Source organism: Synchiropus splendidus, chromosome 1, assembly GCF_027744825.2.
Source record: "Synchiropus splendidus isolate RoL2022-P1 chromosome 1, RoL_Sspl_1.0, whole genome shotgun sequence".
Taxonomy (NCBI): domain Eukaryota; kingdom Metazoa; phylum Chordata; class Actinopteri; order Syngnathiformes; family Callionymidae; genus Synchiropus; species Synchiropus splendidus.
The window spans coordinates 37,851,045-37,868,791 of NC_071334.1; positions in this window are offsets into that span (position 1 = coordinate 37,851,045).

Here is a 17,747-nt window from a genome sequence, read left to right on the forward strand (position 1 = left end):
TGAGATAAGGTGGGTTTCGGAACGCCAAACACAAAAGTGTTGATAACCTTCGAAAAACACTTCGGTCAGCTTAGATTTGATGTGCAACTACTAGTAAGAACCTTTCTGCTATAGCGGGAGGTGAAAATTTCATGTTCTGAAGCTTCCCTGAGAAGTTATGGCACAATGCACAAAAACGCTTTTTCAGCCTGAGATATGGTGGGTTTCGGAACGCCAAACATAAATGTGTTGATGACTTTCGAAAAACACGTCGGACAGCTTAGATTTGATTTGCAACTACTAGAAAGACCCTTTCTGCTATAGCGGGAGGTGAAATTTTCATGTTCTGAATCTTCCCTGAGAAGTTATGGCACAATGCAGAAAAACCCTTTTCAGCCTGAGAAAAGGTGGGTTTCGGAACGCCAAACATAAAAGTGTTGATAACTTTCGATAAACACTTCAGAATGCTTAGATTTGATGTGCAACTACTAGAAAGACCCCTTCTGCTATAGTGGGAGGTGAAAATTTCATGTTCTGAAGCTTCCCTGAGAAGTTATGGCACAATGCACAAAAACGCTTTTCAACCTGAGGTAAGGTGGGTTTTGGAACGCCAAACATAAAAGTGTTGATAACTTTCGAAAAACACTTCAGACAGCTTAGATTTGATGTGCAACTACTAGAAAGACCCTTTCTGCTATAGTGGGAGGTTAAAATTTCATGTTCTGAGGCTTCCCTGAGAAGTTTTGGCACAATGCACAAAAACGCATTTCAGCCTGAGATAAGGTGGGTTTCGGAACGCCAAACATAAAAGTGTTGATAACTTTCGAAAAACACATCAGACTGCTTAGATTTGATGTGCAACTACTAGAAAGACCCTTTCTGCTATAGTGGGAAGTGAAAATTTCATGTTCTGAAGCTTCCCTGTGAAGTTATGGCACAATGCACAAAAATGCTTTTCAGCCTGAGATAAGGTGGGTTTCGGAACGCCAAACATAAAAGTGTTGATAACTTTCGAAAAACACTTCAGACACCTTAGATTTGATGTGCAACTACTGGAAAGACCCTTTCTGCTATAGTGGGAGGTTAAAATTTCATGTTCTGAAGCTTCCCTGAAAAGTTATGGCACAATGCACAAAAACGCTTTTCAGCCTGAGATCAGGTGGGTTTCGGAACACCAAACATAAAAGTGTTGATAACTTTCGAAAAACACTTCAGACAGCTTAGATTTGATGTGCACCTACTAGAAAGACCCTTTCTGCTATAGTGGGAGGTTAAAATTTCATGTTCTGAAGCTTCCCTGAGATGTTATGGCACAATGCACAAAAACGCTTTTCAGCCAGAGATGAGGTGGTTTTCGGACCACCAAACATAAAAGTGTTGATAACTTTCAAAAAACACTTCAGACAGCTTAGATTTATCTGCAACTACTGGAAAGCCCCTTTCTGCTATAGTGGGAGGTGAAAAGTTCATGTTCTGAAGCTTCCCTGAGAAGGTATGGCACAATGCACAAAAACGCTTTTCAGCCTGAGGTAAGGTGGGTTTCGGAACGCCAAACATAAAAGTGTTGATAACTTTTGAAAAACCACTTCAGACAGCTTAGATTTATGTGCAACTACTAGAAGTACCCTTTCTGCTATAGTGGGAGTTGAAAATTTCATGTTCTGAAGCTTCCCTGAGAAGTTATGGCACAATGCACAAAAACGCTTTTTCAGCCTGAGATATGGTGGGTTTCGGAACGGCAAACATAAATGTGTTGATGACTTTCGAAAAACACGTCGGACAGCTTAGTTTTGATTTGCAACTACTAGAAAGACCATTTCTGCTATAGCGGGAGGTGAAATTTTCATGTTCTGAATCTTCCCTGAGAAGTTATGGCACAATGCACAAAAACGCTTTTCAGCGTGAGAAAAGGTGGGTTTCGGAACGCCAAACATAAAAGTGTTGATAACTTTCGATAAGCACTTCAAAATTCTTAGATTTGATGTGCAACTACTAGAAATACCCTTTCTGCTATAGTGGGAGGTGAAAATTTCATGTTCTGAAGCTTCCTTGAGAAGTTATGGCACAATGCACAAAAACGATTTTCAGCCTGAGGTAAAGTGGGTTTCGGAACGCCAAACATAAAAGTGTTGATAACTTTTGAAAAACACTTCAGACAGCTTAGATTTGATGTGCAACTACTAGAAAGACCCTTTCTGCTGTAGCGGGAGGTGAAAATTTCATGTTCTGAAGCTTCCCTGAGAAGTTATGGCACAATGCACAAAAAAAATGCTTTTTCAGCCTGTGATATGGTGGGTTTCGGAACGCCAAACATAAATGTGTTGATAACTTTCGTAAAATACTTCAGACAGCTTAGATTTGATGTGCAACTACTAGAAAGACCCTTTCTGCCAGAGTGGGAGGTGAAAATTTCATGTTCTGAAGTAGTAAGCCACCAAACATAAATGTGTTGATAACTTTCGAAAAACACTTCAGACAGCTTAGATTTATGTGCAACTACCAGAAAGACCCTTTCTGCTATAGTGGGAGGTGCAAAATTCATGTTCTGAAGCTTCGATGATAAGTTATGGCACGATGCACAAAAATGCTTTTCAGTCTGAGATACGATAGGTTTCGGAACGCCAAACATAAAAGTGTTGATAACTTTCGAAAAACACATCAGACAGCTTAGATTTGATGTGCAACAACTAGAAAGACCCTTTCTGCTAAAGCAGGAGGTGAAAATTCCATGTTCTGAAGCTTCCCTGAGAAGTTATGGCACAAGGCACGAAACGCTTTTCAGCCAGAGATAAGGTGGGTTTCAGAACGCCAAACATAAAAGTGTTGATAACTTTCGAAAAACACTTCAGACAGCTCATATTTGATGTGCAACTACTAGAAAGACCCTTTCTGCTATAGTGGGAGGTGAAAATTTCATGTTCTGAAGGTTCCCTGAGAATTTATGCCACAATGCACAAAAACGCTTTTCAGCCTGAGATAAGGTGGGTTACGGAACGCCAAACATAAAAGTGTTGATAACTTCCGAAAAACACTTCAGACAGCTTAGATTTGTTGTGCAACTACTAGAAAGACCCTTTCTGCTATAGTGGGAGGTGAAAATTTCATGTTCTGAAGCTTCCCTGAGAAGTTATGGCACAATGCGTAAAAACGCATTTCAGCCTGAGATAAGGTGGGTTTCGGAACGCCAAACATAAAAGTGTTGATAACTTTCGAAAAACACTTCAGACACCTTAGATTTTATGTGCAACTACGAGAAAGACCCTTTCTGCTATAGTGGGAGGTGAAAATTTCATGTTCTGAAGCTTCCCTGAGAAGTTATGGCACAATGCACAAAAACGCTTTTCAGCCAGAGATGAGGTGGTTTTCGGACCACCAAACATAAAAGTGTTGATAACTTTCAAAAAACACTTCAGACAGCTTAGATTTATCTGCAACTACTGGAAAGCCCCTTTCTGCTATAGTGGGAGGTGAAAATTTCATGTTCTGAAGCTTCCCTGAGAAGGTATGGCACAATGCACAAAAACGCTTTTCAGCCTGAGGAAAGGTGGGTTTCGGAACGCCAAACATAAAAGTGTTGATAACTTTCGAAAAACCACTTCAGACAGCTTAGATTTATGTGCAACTACTAGAAGTACCCTTTCTGCTATAGTGGGAGTTGAAAATTTCATGTTCTGAAGCTTCCCTGAGAAGTTATGGCACAATGCACAAAAACGCTTTTTCAGCCTGAGATATGGTGGGTTTCGGAACGCCAAACATAAATGTGTTGATGACTTTCGAAAAACACGTCGGACAGCTTAGTTTTGATTTGCAAATACTAGAAAGACCCTTTCTGCTATAGCGGGAGGTGAAATTTTCATGTTCTGAATCTTCCCTGAGAAGTTATGGCACAATGCACGAAAACGCTTTTCAGCCTGAGAAAAGGTGGGTTTCGGAACGCCAAACATAAAAGTGTTGATAACTTTCGATAAGCACTTCAAAATTCTTAGATTTGATGTGCAACTACTAGAAAGACCCTTTCTGCTATAGTGGGAGGTGAAAATTTCATGTTCTGAAGCTTCCCTGAGAAGTTATGGCACAATGCACAAAAACGCTTTTCAGCCTGAGGTAAAGTGGGTTTCGGAACGCCAAACATAAAAGTGTTGATAACTTTTGAAAAACACTTCAGACAGCTCAGATTTGATGTGCAACTACTAGAAAGACCCTTTCTGCTGTAGCGGGAGGTGAAAATTTCATGTTCTGAAGCTTCCCTGAGAAGTTATGGCACAATGCACAAAAAAATGCTTTTTCAGCCTGTGATATGGTGGGTTTCGGAACGCCAAACATAAATGTGTTGATGACTTTCGAAAAACACTTCGGACAGCTTAGATTTGATGTGCAACTACTAGAAAGACCCTTTCTGCTGTAGCGGGAGGTGAAATTTTCATGTTCTGAAGTATCCCTGAGAAGTTATGGCACAATGCACAAAAACGCTTTTCAGCCTGAGAAAAGGTGGGTTACGGAACGCCAAACATAAAAGTGTTGATAACTTTCGATAAACACTTCAGAATGCTTAGATTTGATGTGCAACTATTAGAAAGACCCATTCTGCTATAGTGGGAAGTGAAAATTTCATGTTCTGAAGCTTCGCTGAGAAGTTATGGCACAATGCACAAAAACGCTTTTCAGCCTGAGATAAGGTGGGTTTCGGAACGCCAAACATAAAAGTGTTGATAACTTTCGAAAATCACTTCAGACAGCTTAGATACGAGGTGCAACTACTAGAAAGACCCTTTCTGCTATAGTGGGAGGTGAAATTTTCATGTTCTGAAGCTTCCCTGAGAAGTTATGGCACAATGCACAAAAACGCTTTTCATCCTGAGATAAGGTGGGTTTCGGAACGCAACACATAAAAGTGTTGATAACTATCGAAAAACACTTCAGACAGCATAGATTTGATGTGCAACTACTAGAAAGACCCTTTCTGCTTTAGTGGGAGGTGAAAATTTCATGTTCTGAAGCTTCCCTGAGAAGTTATGGCACAATGCACAAAAACGCTTTTCAGCCTGAGATAAGATGGGTTTCGGAACCCCAAACATAAAAGTGTTGATAACTTTCGTAAAACACTTCAGACAGCTTAGATTTGATGTGCAACTACTAGAAAGACCCTTTCTGCTAGAGTGAGAAGTGAAAATTTCATGTTCTGAAGCTTCCCTGAGAAGTTATTGGACAATGCACAAAAATGCTTTGCAGCCTGAGATAAGGTTCGTTTCTGAACGCCCATCATAAAAATGTTGATAACTTTCGAAAAACACTTCAGACAGCTTAGATTTGATGTGCAACTACTAGAAAGACCCTTTCTGCTATAGTGGGAGGTGAAAATGTCATGTTCTGAAGCTTCCCTGAGAAGTTATGGCACAATGCACAAAAATGCTTTTCAGCCTGAGATAAGGTGGGTTTCGGAACGCCAAACATAAAAGTGTTGATAACTATCGAAAAACGCTTCAGAAATATTAGATTTGATGTGCAACTACTAGAAAGACCCTTTCTGCTATAGTGGGAGGTGAAAATTTCATGTTCTGAAGCTTCCCTGAGAAGTTATGGCACAATGCACAAAAATGCTTTTCAGCCTGAGATAATGTGGGTTTCGGAACGCCAAACATAAAAGTGTTGATAACTTTCGAAAAACACTTCAGACAGCTTACATTTGATGTGCAACTACTAGAAAGACCCTTTCTGCTATAGTGCGAGGTGAAAATTTCATGTTCTAAAGCATCCCTGAAAAGTTATGGCACAATGCACAAAAACGCTTTTAAGCCTGAGATAAGGTGGGTTTCGGAACGCCAAACATAAAAGTGTTGATAACTTTCGAAAAACACTTCAGACAGCTTAGATTTGATGTGCAACTACTAGAAAGACCCTTTCTGCTATAGTGGGAGGTGAAAATTTCATGTTCTGAAGCTTCCCTGAGAAGTTATGGCACAATGCACAAAAACGCTTTTCAGCCTGAGATAAGGTGGGTTTCGGAAGGCCAAACATAAAAGTGTTGATAACTTTCGAAAGACACTTCAGACAGCTTAGATTTGATGTGCAACTACTAGAAAGACCCTTTCTGCTATTGTGGGAGGTGAAAATTTGATGTTCTGAAGCTTCCCTGAGAAGTTATGGCACAATGCACAAAAACGCTTTTCAGCCAAAGATAAGGTGGGTTTCGGACCACCAAACATAAACGTGTTGATAACTTTTGAAAAACACTTCAGACAGCTTAGATTTATGTGCGTACTACAAGAAAGACCCTTTCTGCTATAGTGGGAGGTGCAAATTTCATGTTCTGAAGCCTCGCTGAGAAGTTATGGCACGATGCACAAAAATGCTTTTCAGCCTCAGATAAGATGGGTTTCGGAACGCCAAACATAAAAGTGTTGATAACTTTCAAAAAACACTTCAGACAGCTTAGATTTGATGTGAAACTACTAGAAAGACCCTTTCTGCTATAGTGGGAGGTGAAAATTTCATGTTCTGAAGCTTCCCTGAGAAGTTATGGCACAATGCACAAAAACGCTTTTCAGCCAGTGATGAGGTGGGTTTCGGACCACCAAACATAAAAGTGTTGATAGCTTTCGAAAAACACTTCAGACAGCTTAGATTTGATGTGCAACTACTAGAAAGACCCTTTCTGCTATAGTGGGAGGTGAAAATGTCATGTTCTGAAGCTTCCCTGAGAAGTTATGGCACAATGCACAAAAATGCTTTTCAGCCTGAGATAAGGTGGGTTTCGGAACGCCAAACATAAAAGTGTTGATAACTTTCGAAAAACGCTTCAGACATATTAGATTTGATGTGCAACTACTAGAAAGACCCTTTCTGCTATAGTGGGAGGTGAAAATTTCATGTTCTGAAGCTTCCCTGAGAAGTTATGGCACAATGCACAAAAATGCTTTTCAGCCTGAGATAATGTGGGTTTCGGAAAGCCAAACATAAAAGTGTTGATAACTTTCGAAAAACACTTCAGACAGCTTACATTTGATGTGCAACTACTAGAAAGACCCTTTCTGCAACAGTGGGAGGTGAAAATTTCATGTTCTGAAGCTTCCCTCAGAAGTTATGGCACAATGCACAAAAACGCTTTTCAGCCTGAGATAAGGTGGGTTTCGGAAGGCCAAACATAAAAGTGTTGATAACTTTCGAAAGACACTTCAGACAGCTTAGATTTGATGTGCAACTACTAGAAAGACCCTTTCTGCTATTGTGGGAGGTGAAAATTTGATGTTCTGAAGCTTCCCTGAGAAGTTATGGCACAATGCACAAAAACGCTTTTCAGCCAAAGATAAGGTGGGTTTCGGACCACCAAACATAAACGTGTTGATAACTTTTGAAAAACACTTCAGACAGCTTAGATTTATGTGCGTACTACAAGAAAGACCCTTTCTGCTATAGTGGGAGGTGCAAATTTCATGTTCTGAAGCCTCGCTGAGAAGTTATGGCACGATGCACAAAAATGCTTTTCAGCCTCAGATAAGATGGGTTTCGGAACGCCAAACATAAAAGTGTTGATAACTTTCAAAAAACACTTCAGACAGCTTAGATTTGATGTGAAACTACTAGAAAGACCCTTTCTGCTATAGTGGGAGGTGAAAATTTCATGTTCTGAAGCTTCCCTGAGAAGTTATGGCACAATGCACAAAAACGCTTTTCAGCCAGTGATGAGGTGGGTTTCGGACCACCAAACATAAAAGTGTTGATAGCTTTCGAAAAACACTTCAGACAGCTTAGATTTGATGTGCAACTACTAGAAAGACCCTTTCTGATATAGTGGGAGGTGAAAATGTGATGTTCTGAAGCTTCCCAGAGAAGTTATGGCACAATGCACAAAAACGCTTTTCAGCATGAGATAAGGTGGGTTTCGGAAGGCCAAACATAAAAGTGTTGACAACTTTCGAAAAACACTTCAGACAGCTTAGATTTGATGTGCAACTACTAGAAAGGCCCTTTCTGCTCTTGTGGGAGGTGAAAATTTCATGTTCTGAAGCTTCCCTGAGAAGTTATGGTACAATGCACAAAAACGCTTTTCAGTAAGAGATGAGGTGGGTTTCGGACCACCAAACATAAAAGTGTTGATAACTTTCGAAAAACCACTTCAGACAGCTTAGATTTATGTGCAACTACTGGAAAGACCCTTTCTGCTATAGTGGGAGGTGAAAATTTCATGTTCTGAACCTTCCCTGAGAAGTTTTGGCACAACGCACAAAAACGCTTTTCAGCCCTCAAGGTGGGTTTCAGAACGCCAAACATAAAAGTGTTGGTAACATTTGAAAAACACTTCTGACAGCTTATATTTGATGAGCAACTACTAGAAAGACCCTTTCTGCTACAGTGGGAGGTGCAAAATTCATGTTCTGAAGCCTCGCTGAGAAGTTATGGTACGATGCACAAAAATGCTTTTCAGCCTGAGATAAGATGAGTTTCGGAACGCCAAACATAAAAGTGTTGATAACTTTCGAAAAACACTTCAGACAGCTAAGATTTGATGTGCAACTACTAGAAAGACCCTTTCTGCTATAGTGGGAGGTGAAAATTTCATGTTCTGAAGCTTCCCTGAGAAGTTATGGCACAAAAACGCTTTTCAGCCAGAGATGAGGTGGGTTTCGGACCACCAAACATAAAAGTGTTGATACCTTTCGAAAAACACTTCAGACGGCTTAGATTTCATGTGCAACTACTAGAAAGACCCTTTCTGCTGTAGTGGGAGGTGAAATTTTCATGTTCTGAAGCTTCCCTGAGAAGTTATGGCACAATGCGTAAAACGCTTTTCAGCCTGAGATATGGTGGGTTTCGGAACGCCAAACATAAAAGTGTTGATAACTTTCGAAAAACACTTCAGACAGCTCAGATTTGATGTGCAACTACTAGAAAGACCCTTTCTGCTATAGTGGGTGGTTAAAATTTAATGTTCTGAAGCTTCCCTGAAAAGTAATGGCACAACGCACAAAAACGCTTTTCAGCCTGAGATAAGGTGGGTTTCGGAACGCCAAACATAAAAGTGTTGATAACTTTCGAAAAACACTTCAGACAGCTTAGATTTGATGTGCAACTACTAGAAAAACCCTTTCTGCGATATTGGGAGGTTAAAATTTCATGTTCTGAAGCTTCCCTCAGAAGTTATGGCACAATGCACAAAAACGCTTTTCAGCCTGAGATAAGGTGGGTTTCGGAAGGCCAAACATAAAAGTGTTGATAACTTTCGAAAGACACTTCAGACAGCTTAGATTTGATGTGCAACTACTAGAAAGACCCTTTCTGCTATTGTGGGAGGTGAAAATTTGATGTTCTGAAGCTTCCCTGAGAAGTTATGGCACAATGCACAAAAACGCTTTTCAGCCAAAGATAAGGTGGGTTTCGGACCACCAAACATAAACGTGTTGATAACTTTTGAAAAACACTTCAGACAGCTTAGATTTATGTGCGTACTACAAGAAAGACCCTTTCTGCTATAGTGGGAGGTGCAAATTTCATGTTCTGAAGCCTCGCTGAGAAGTTATGGCACGATGCACAAAAATGCTTTTCAGCCTCAGATAAGATGGGTTTCGGAACGCCAAACATAAAAGTGTTGATAACTTTCAAAAAACACTTCAGACAGCTTAGATTTGATGTGAAACTACTAGAAAGACCCTTTCTGCTATAGTGGGAGGTGAAAATTTCATGTTCTGAAGCTTCCCTGAGAAGTTATGGCACAATGCACAAAAACGCTTTTCAGCCAGTGATGAGGTGGGTTTCGGACCACCAAACATAAAAGTGTTGATAGCTTTCGAAAAACACTTCAGACAGCTTAGATTTGATGTGCAACTACTAGAAAGACCCTTTCTGATATAGTGGGAGGTGAAAATGTGATGTTCTGAAGCTTCCCAGAGAAGTTATGGCACAATGCACAAAAACGCTTTTCAGCATGAGATAAGGTGGGTTTCGGAAGGCCAAACATAAAAGTGTTGACAACTTTCGAAAAACACTTCAGACAGCTTAGATTTGATGTGCAACTACTAGAAAGGCCCTTTCTGCTCTTGTGGGAGGTGAAAATTTCATGTTCTGAAGCTTCCCTGAGAAGTTATGGTACAATGCACAAAAACGCTTTTCAGTAAGAGATGAGGTGGGTTTCGGACCACCAAACATAAAAGTGTTGATAACTTTCGAAAAACCACTTCAGACAGCTTAGATTTATGTGCAACTACTGGAAAGACCCTTTCTGCTATAGTGGGAGGTGAAAATTTCATGTTCTGAACCTTCCCTGAGAAGTTTTGGCACAACGCACAAAAACGCTTTTCAGCCCTCAAGGTGGGTTTCAGAACGCCAAACATAAAAGTGTTGGTAACATTTGAAAAACACTTCTGACAGCTTATATTTGATGAGCAACTACTAGAAAGACCCTTTCTGCTACAGTGGGAGGTGCAAAATTCATGTTCTGAAGCCTCGCTGAGAAGTTATGGTACGATGCACAAAAATGCTTTTCAGCCTGAGATAAGATGAGTTTCGGAACGCCAAACATAAAAGTGTTGATAACTTTCGAAAAACACTTCAGACAGCTAAGATTTGATGTGCAACTACTAGAAAGACCCTTTCTGCTATAGTGGGAGGTGAAAATTTCATGTTCTGAAGCTTCCCTGAGAAGTTATGGCACAAAAACGCTTTTCAGCCAGAGATGAGGTGGGTTTCGGACCACCAAACATAAAAGTGTTGATACCTTTCGAAAAACACTTCAGACGGCTTAGATTTCATGTGCAACTACTAGAAAGACCCTTTCTGCTGTAGTGGGAGGTGAAATTTTCATGTTCTGAAGCTTCCCTGAGAAGTTATGGCACAATGCGTAAAACGCTTTTCAGCCTGAGATATGGTGGGTTTCGGAACGCCAAACATAAAAGTGTTGATAACTTTCGAAAAACACTTCAGACAGCTCAGATTTGATGTGCAACTACTAGAAAGACCCTTTCTGCTATAGTGGGTGGTTAAAATTTAATGTTCTGAAGCTTCCCTGAAAAGTAATGGCACAACGCACAAAAACGCTTTTCAGCCTGAGATAAGGTGGGTTTCGGAACGCCAAACATAAAAGTGTTGATAACTTTCGAAAAACACTTCAGACAGCTTAGATTTGATGTGCAACTACTAGAAAAACCCTTTCTGCGATATTGGGAGGTTAAAATTTCATGTTCTGAAGCTTCCCTGAGAAGTTATGGCACAATGCACAAAAACGCTTTTCAGCCTGAGATAAGGTGGGATTCGGAACGCCAAACATAAAAGTGTTGATAACTTTCGAAAAACACTTCAGAAAGCTTAGATTTGATGTGCAACTACTAGAAAGACCCTTTCTGCTATAGTGGGAGGTTAAAATTTCATGTTCTGAAGCTTCCCTGAAAAGTTATGGCACAATGCACAAAAACGCTTTTCAGCCTGAGATAAGGTGGGTTTCGGAAGGCCAAACATAAAAGTGTTGACAACTTTCGAAAAACACTTCAGACAGCTTAGATTTGATGTGCAACTACTAGAAAGGCCCTTTCTGCTCTTGTGGGAGGTGAAAATTTCATGTTCTGAAGCTTCCCTGAGAAGTTATGGTACAATGCACAAAAACGCTTTTCAGCAAGAGATGAGGTGGGTTTCGGACCACCAAACATAAAAGTGTTGATAACTTTCGAAAAAACACTTCAGACAGCTTAGATTTATGTGCAACTACTGGAAAGACCCTTTCTGCTATAGTGGGAGGTGAAAATTTCATGTTCTGAACCTTCCCTGAGAAGTTTTGGCACAACGCACAAAAACGCTTTTCAGCCCTCAAGGTGGGTTTCAGAACGCCAAACATAAAAGTGTTGGTAACTTTTGAAAAACACTTCTGACAGCTTATATTTGATGAGCAACTACTAGAAAGACCCTTTCTGCTACAGTGGGAGGTGCAAAATTCATGTTCTGAAGCCTCGCTGAGAAGTTATGGTACGATGCACAAAAATGCTTTTCAGCCTGAGATAAGATGAGTTTCGGAACGCCAAACATAAAAGTGTTGATAACTTTCGAAAAACACTTCAGACAGCTAAGATTTGATGTGCAACTACTAGAAAGACCCTTTCTGCTATAGTGGGAGGTGAAAATTTCATGTTCTGAAGCTTCCCTGAGAAGTTATGGCACAAAAACGCTTTTCAGCCAGAGATGAGGTGGGTTTCGGACCACCAAACATAAAAGTGTTGATAACTTTCGAAAAACCACTTCAGACAGCTTAGATTTATGTGCAACTACTGGAAAGACCCTTTCTGCTATAGTGGGAGGTGAAAATTTCATGTTCTGAACCTTCCCTGAGAAGTTTTGGCACAACGCACAAAAACGCTTTTCAGCCCTCAAGGTGGGTTTCAGAACGCCAAACATAAAAGTGTTGGTAACATTTGAAAAACACTTCTGACAGCTTAAATTTGATGAGCAACTACTAGAAAGACCCTTTCTGCTACAGTGGGAGGTGCAAAATTCATGTTCTGAAGCCTCGCTGAGAAGTTATGGTACGATGCACAAAAATGCTTTTCAGCCTGAGATAAGATGAGTTTCGGAACGCCAAACATAAAAGTGTTGATAACTTTCGAAAAACACTTCAGACAGCTAAGATTTGATGTGCAACTACTAGAAAGACCCTTTCTGCTATAGTGGGAGGTGAAAATTTCATGTTCTGAAGCTTCCCTGAGAAGTTATGGCACAAAAACGCTTTTCAGCCAGAGATGAGGTGGGTTTCGGACCACCAAACATAAAAGTGTTGATACCTTTCGAAAAACACTTCAGACGGCTTAGATTTCATGTGCAACTACTAGAAAGACCCTTTCTGCTGTAGTGGGAGGTGAAAATTTCATGTTCTGAAGCTTCCCTGAGAAGTTATGGCACAATGCGTAAAACGCTTTTCAGCCTGAGATATGGTGGGTTTCGGAACGCCAAACATAAAAGTGTTGATAACTTTCGAAAAACACTTCAGACAGCTCAGATTTGATGTGCAACTACTAGAAAGACCCTTTCTGCTATAGTGGGTGGTTAAAATTTAATGTTCTGAAGCTTCCCTGAAAAGTAATGGCACAACGCACAAAAACGCTTTTCAGCCTGAGATAAGGTGGGTTTCGGAACGCCAAACATAAAAGTGTTGATAACTTTCGAAAAACACTTCAGACAGCTTAGATTTGATGTGCAACTACTAGAAAAACCCTTTCTGCGATATTGGGAGGTTAAAATTTCATGTTCTGAAGCTTCCCTGAGAAGTTATGGCACAATGCACAAAAACGCTTTTCAGCCTGAGATAAGGTGGGATTCGGAACGCCAAACATAAAAGTGTTGATAACTTTCGAAAAACACTTCAGAAAGCTTAGATTTGATGTGCAACTACTAGAAAGACCCTTTCTGCTATAGTGGGAGGTTAAAATTTCATGTTCTGAAGCTTCCCTGAAAAGTTATGGCACAATGCACAAAAACGCTTTTCAGCCTGAGATAAGGTGGGTTTCGGAAGGCCAAACATAAAAGTGTTGACAACTTTCGAAAAACACTTCAGACAGCTTAGATTTGATGTGCAACTACTAGAAAGGCCCTTTCTGCTCTTGTGGGAGGTGAAAATTTCATGTTCTGAAGCTTCCCTGAGAAGTTATGGTACAATGCACAAAAACGCTTTTCAGCAAGAGATGAGGTGGGTTTCGGACCACCAAACATAAAAGTGTTGATAACTTTCGAAAAAACACTTCAGACAGCTTAGATTTATGTGCAACTACTGGAAAGACCCTTTCTGCTATAGTGGGAGGTGAAAATTTCATGTTCTGAACCTTCCCTGAGAAGTTTTGGCACAACGCACAAAAACGCTTTTCAGCCCTCAAGGTGGGTTTCAGAACGCCAAACATAAAAGTGTTGGTAACTTTTGAAAAACACTTCTGACAGCTTATATTTGATGAGCAACTACTAGAAAGACCCTTTCTGCTACAGTGGGAGGTGCAAAATTCATGTTCTGAAGCCTCGCTGAGAAGTTATGGTACGATGCACAAAAATGCTTTTCAGCCTGAGATAAGATGAGTTTCGGAACGCCAAACATAAAAGTGTTGATAACTTTCGAAAAACACTTCAGACAGCTAAGATTTGATGTGCAACTACTAGAAAGACCCTTTCTGCTATAGTGGGAGGTGAAAATTTCATGTTCTGAAGCTTCCCTGAGAAGTTATGGCACAAAAACGCTTTTCAGCCAGAGATGAGGTGGGTTTCGGACCACCAAACATAAAAGTGTTGATACCTTTCGAAAAACACTTCAGACGGCTTAGATTTCATGTGCAACTACTAGAAAGACCCTTTCTGCTGTAGTGGGAGGTGAAAATTTCATGTTCTGAAGCTTCCCTGAGAAGTTATGGCACAATGCGTAAAACGCTTTTCAGCCTGAGATATGGTGGGTTTCGGAACGCCAAACATAAAAGTGTTGATAACTTTCGAAAAACACTTCAGACAGCTCAGATTTGATGTGCAACTACTAGAAAGACCCTTTCTGCTATAGTGGGTGGTTAAAATTTAATGTTCTGAAGCTTCCCTGAAAAGTAATGGCACAACGCACAAAAACGATTTTCAGCCTGAGATAAGGTGGGTTTCGGAACGCCAAACATAAAAGTGTTGATAACTTTCGAAAAACACTTCAGAAAGCTTAGATTTGATGTGCAACTACTAGAAAGACCCTTTCTGCTATAGTGGGAGGTTAAAATTTCATGTTCTGAAGCTTACCTGAAAAGTTATGGCACAATGCACAAAAACGCTTTTCAGCCTGAGATAAGGTGGGTTTCGGAACGCCAAACATAAAAGTGTTGATAACTTTCGAAAAACACTTCAGACAGCTTAGATTTGATGTGCAACTACTAGAAAGACCCTTTCTGCTATAGTGGGCAGTTAAAATTTCATGTTCTGAAGCTTCCCTGAAAAGTAATGGCACAATGCACAACAACGCTTTTCAGCCAGAGATTCGGTGGGTTTAGGAACGCCAAACATAAAAGTGTTGATAACTTTCGAAAAAGACTTCAGACAGCTTAGATTTGATGTGCAACTACTAGAAAGACCCTTTCTGCTATAGTGGGAGGTTAAAATTTCATGTTCTGAAGCTTCCGTGAAAAGTTATGGCACAATGTGTAAAAACGCTTTCCAGCCTGAGATAAGGTGGGTTTCGGAACGCCAAACATAAAAGTGTTGATAACTTTCGAAAAACACTTCTGACAGCTTAGATTTGATGTGCAACTACTAGAAAGACCCTTTCTGCTATAGTGAGATTAAAATTTCATGCTCTGTAGCTTCCCTGAAAAGTTATGGCAGAATGCGTAAAAACGCTTTTCAGCCTGAGATAAGGTGGGTTTCGGAACACCAAACATGAAAGTGTTGATAACTTTCGAAAAACACTTCAGACAGCTTAGATTTGATGTGCAACTACTAGAAAGATCCTTTCTGCTATAGTGGGACGTTAAAATTTCATGTTCTGAAGCTTCCCTGAAAAGTTATGGCACAATGCGTAAAAACGCTTTTCAGCCTGAGATAAGGTGGGTTTCGGAACGCCAAACATAAAAGTGTTGATAACTTTCGAAAAACACTTCAGACAGCTTAGATTTGATGTGCAACTACTAGAAAGACCCTTTCTGCTATAGTGGGAGGTTAAAATTTCATGTTCTGAAGCTTCCCTGAAAAGTTATTGCACAATGCACAAAAACGCTTTGGAGCCTGAGATATGGTGGGTTTCGGAACGCCAAACATGAAAGTGTTGATAACTTTCGAAATACACTTCAGACTGCTTAGATTTGATGTGCAACTACTAGAAAGACCCTTTCTGCTATAGTGGGAGGTTAAAATTTCTTGTTCTGAAGCTTCCCTGAAAAGATATGGCACAATGCACAAAAACGCTTTTCAGGCTCAGATAAGGTGGGTTTCGGAACGCCAAACATAAAAGTGTTGATAACTTTCGAAAAACACTTCAGACAGCTTAGATTTGATGTGCAACTACTAGAAAGACCCTTTCTGCTATAGTGGGAGGTTAAAATTTCATGTTCTGAAGCTTCCCTGAAAAGTTAAGGCACAATGCACAAAAACGCTTTTCAGCCTGAGATTAGGTGGGTTTCGGAACGCCAAACATTAAAGTGTTGATAACTTTCGAAAAACACTTCAGAAAGCTTAGATTTGATGTGCAACTACTAGAAAGACCCTTTCTGCTATAGTGGGAGGTTAAAATTTCATGTTCTGAAGCTTCCCTAAAAAGTTATGGCACAATGCACAAAATCGCTTTTCAGCCTGAGATAAGGTGGGTTTCGGAACACCAAACATGAAAGTGTTGATAACTTTCGAAAAACACTTCAGACAGCTTAGATTTGATGTGCAACTACTAGAAAGACCCTTTCTGCTATAGTGGGACGTTAAAATTTCATGTTCTGAAGCTTCCCTGAAAAGTTATGGCACAATGCGTAAAAACGCTTTTCAGCCTGAGATAAGGTGGGTTTCGGAACGCCAAACATAAAAGTGTTGATAACTTTTGAAAAACACTTCAGACAGCTTAGATTTGATGTGCAACTACTAGAAAGACCCTTTCTGCTATAGTTGGAGGTTAAAATTTCATGTTCTGAAGCTTCCCTGAAAAGTTATTGCACAATGCACAAAAACGCTTTGCAGCCTGAGATATGGTGGGTTTCGGAACGCCAAACATGAAAGTGTTGATAACTTTCGAAATACACTTCAGACTGCTTAGATTTGATGTGCAACTACTAGAAAGACCCTTTCTGCTATAGTGGGAGGTTAAAATTTCATGTTCTGAAGCTTCCCTGAAAAGTTATGGCACAATGCACAAAACCGCTTTTCAGCCTCAGATAAGGTGGGTTTCGGAACGCCAAACATAAAAGTGTTGATAACTTTCGAAAAACACTTCAGACAGCTTAGATTTGATGTGCAACTACTAGAAAGACCCTTTCTGCTACAGTGGGCAGTTAAAATTTCATGTTCTGAAGCTTCCCTGAAAAGTAATGGCGCAATGCACAAAAACGCTTTTCAGCCAGAGATACGGTGGGTTTAGGAACGCCAAACACAAAAGTGTTGATAACTTTCGAAAAAGACTTCAGACAGCTTAGATTTGATGTGCAACTACTAGAAAGACCCTTTCTGCTATAGTGGGTGGTTAAAATTTCATGTTCTGAAGCTTCCCTGAAAAGTTATGGCACAATGTGTAAAAACGCTTTCCAGCCTGAGATAAGGTGGGTTTCGGAACGCCAAACAAAAAAAGTGTTGATAACTTTCGAAAATCACTTCAGACAGCTTAGATTTAATGTGCAACAACTAGAAAGACCCTTTCTGCTATAGTGGGAGGTTAAAATTTCATGTTCTGAAGCTTCCCTGAAAAGTTATGGCACAATGCACAAATGCTTTTCAGCCTGAGATATGGTGGGTTTCGGAACGCCAAACATAAAAGTGTTGACAACTTTCGAAAAACACTTCAGACAGCTTAGATTTGATGTGCAACTACTATAAAGACCCTTTCTGCTATAGTGAGATTAAAATTTCATGCTCTGTAGCTTCCCTGAAAAGTTATGGCAGAATGTGTAAAAACGCTTTTCAGCCTGAGATAAGGTGGGTTTCGGAAAGCCAAACATAAAAGTGTTGATAACTTTCGAAAAACACTTCAGACAGCTCAGATTTGATGTGCAACTACTAGAAAGACCCTTTCTGCTATAGTGGGAGGTTAAAATTTCATATTCTGAAGCTTCCCTGAGAAGTTATGGCACAATGCACAAAACGCTTTTCACCCT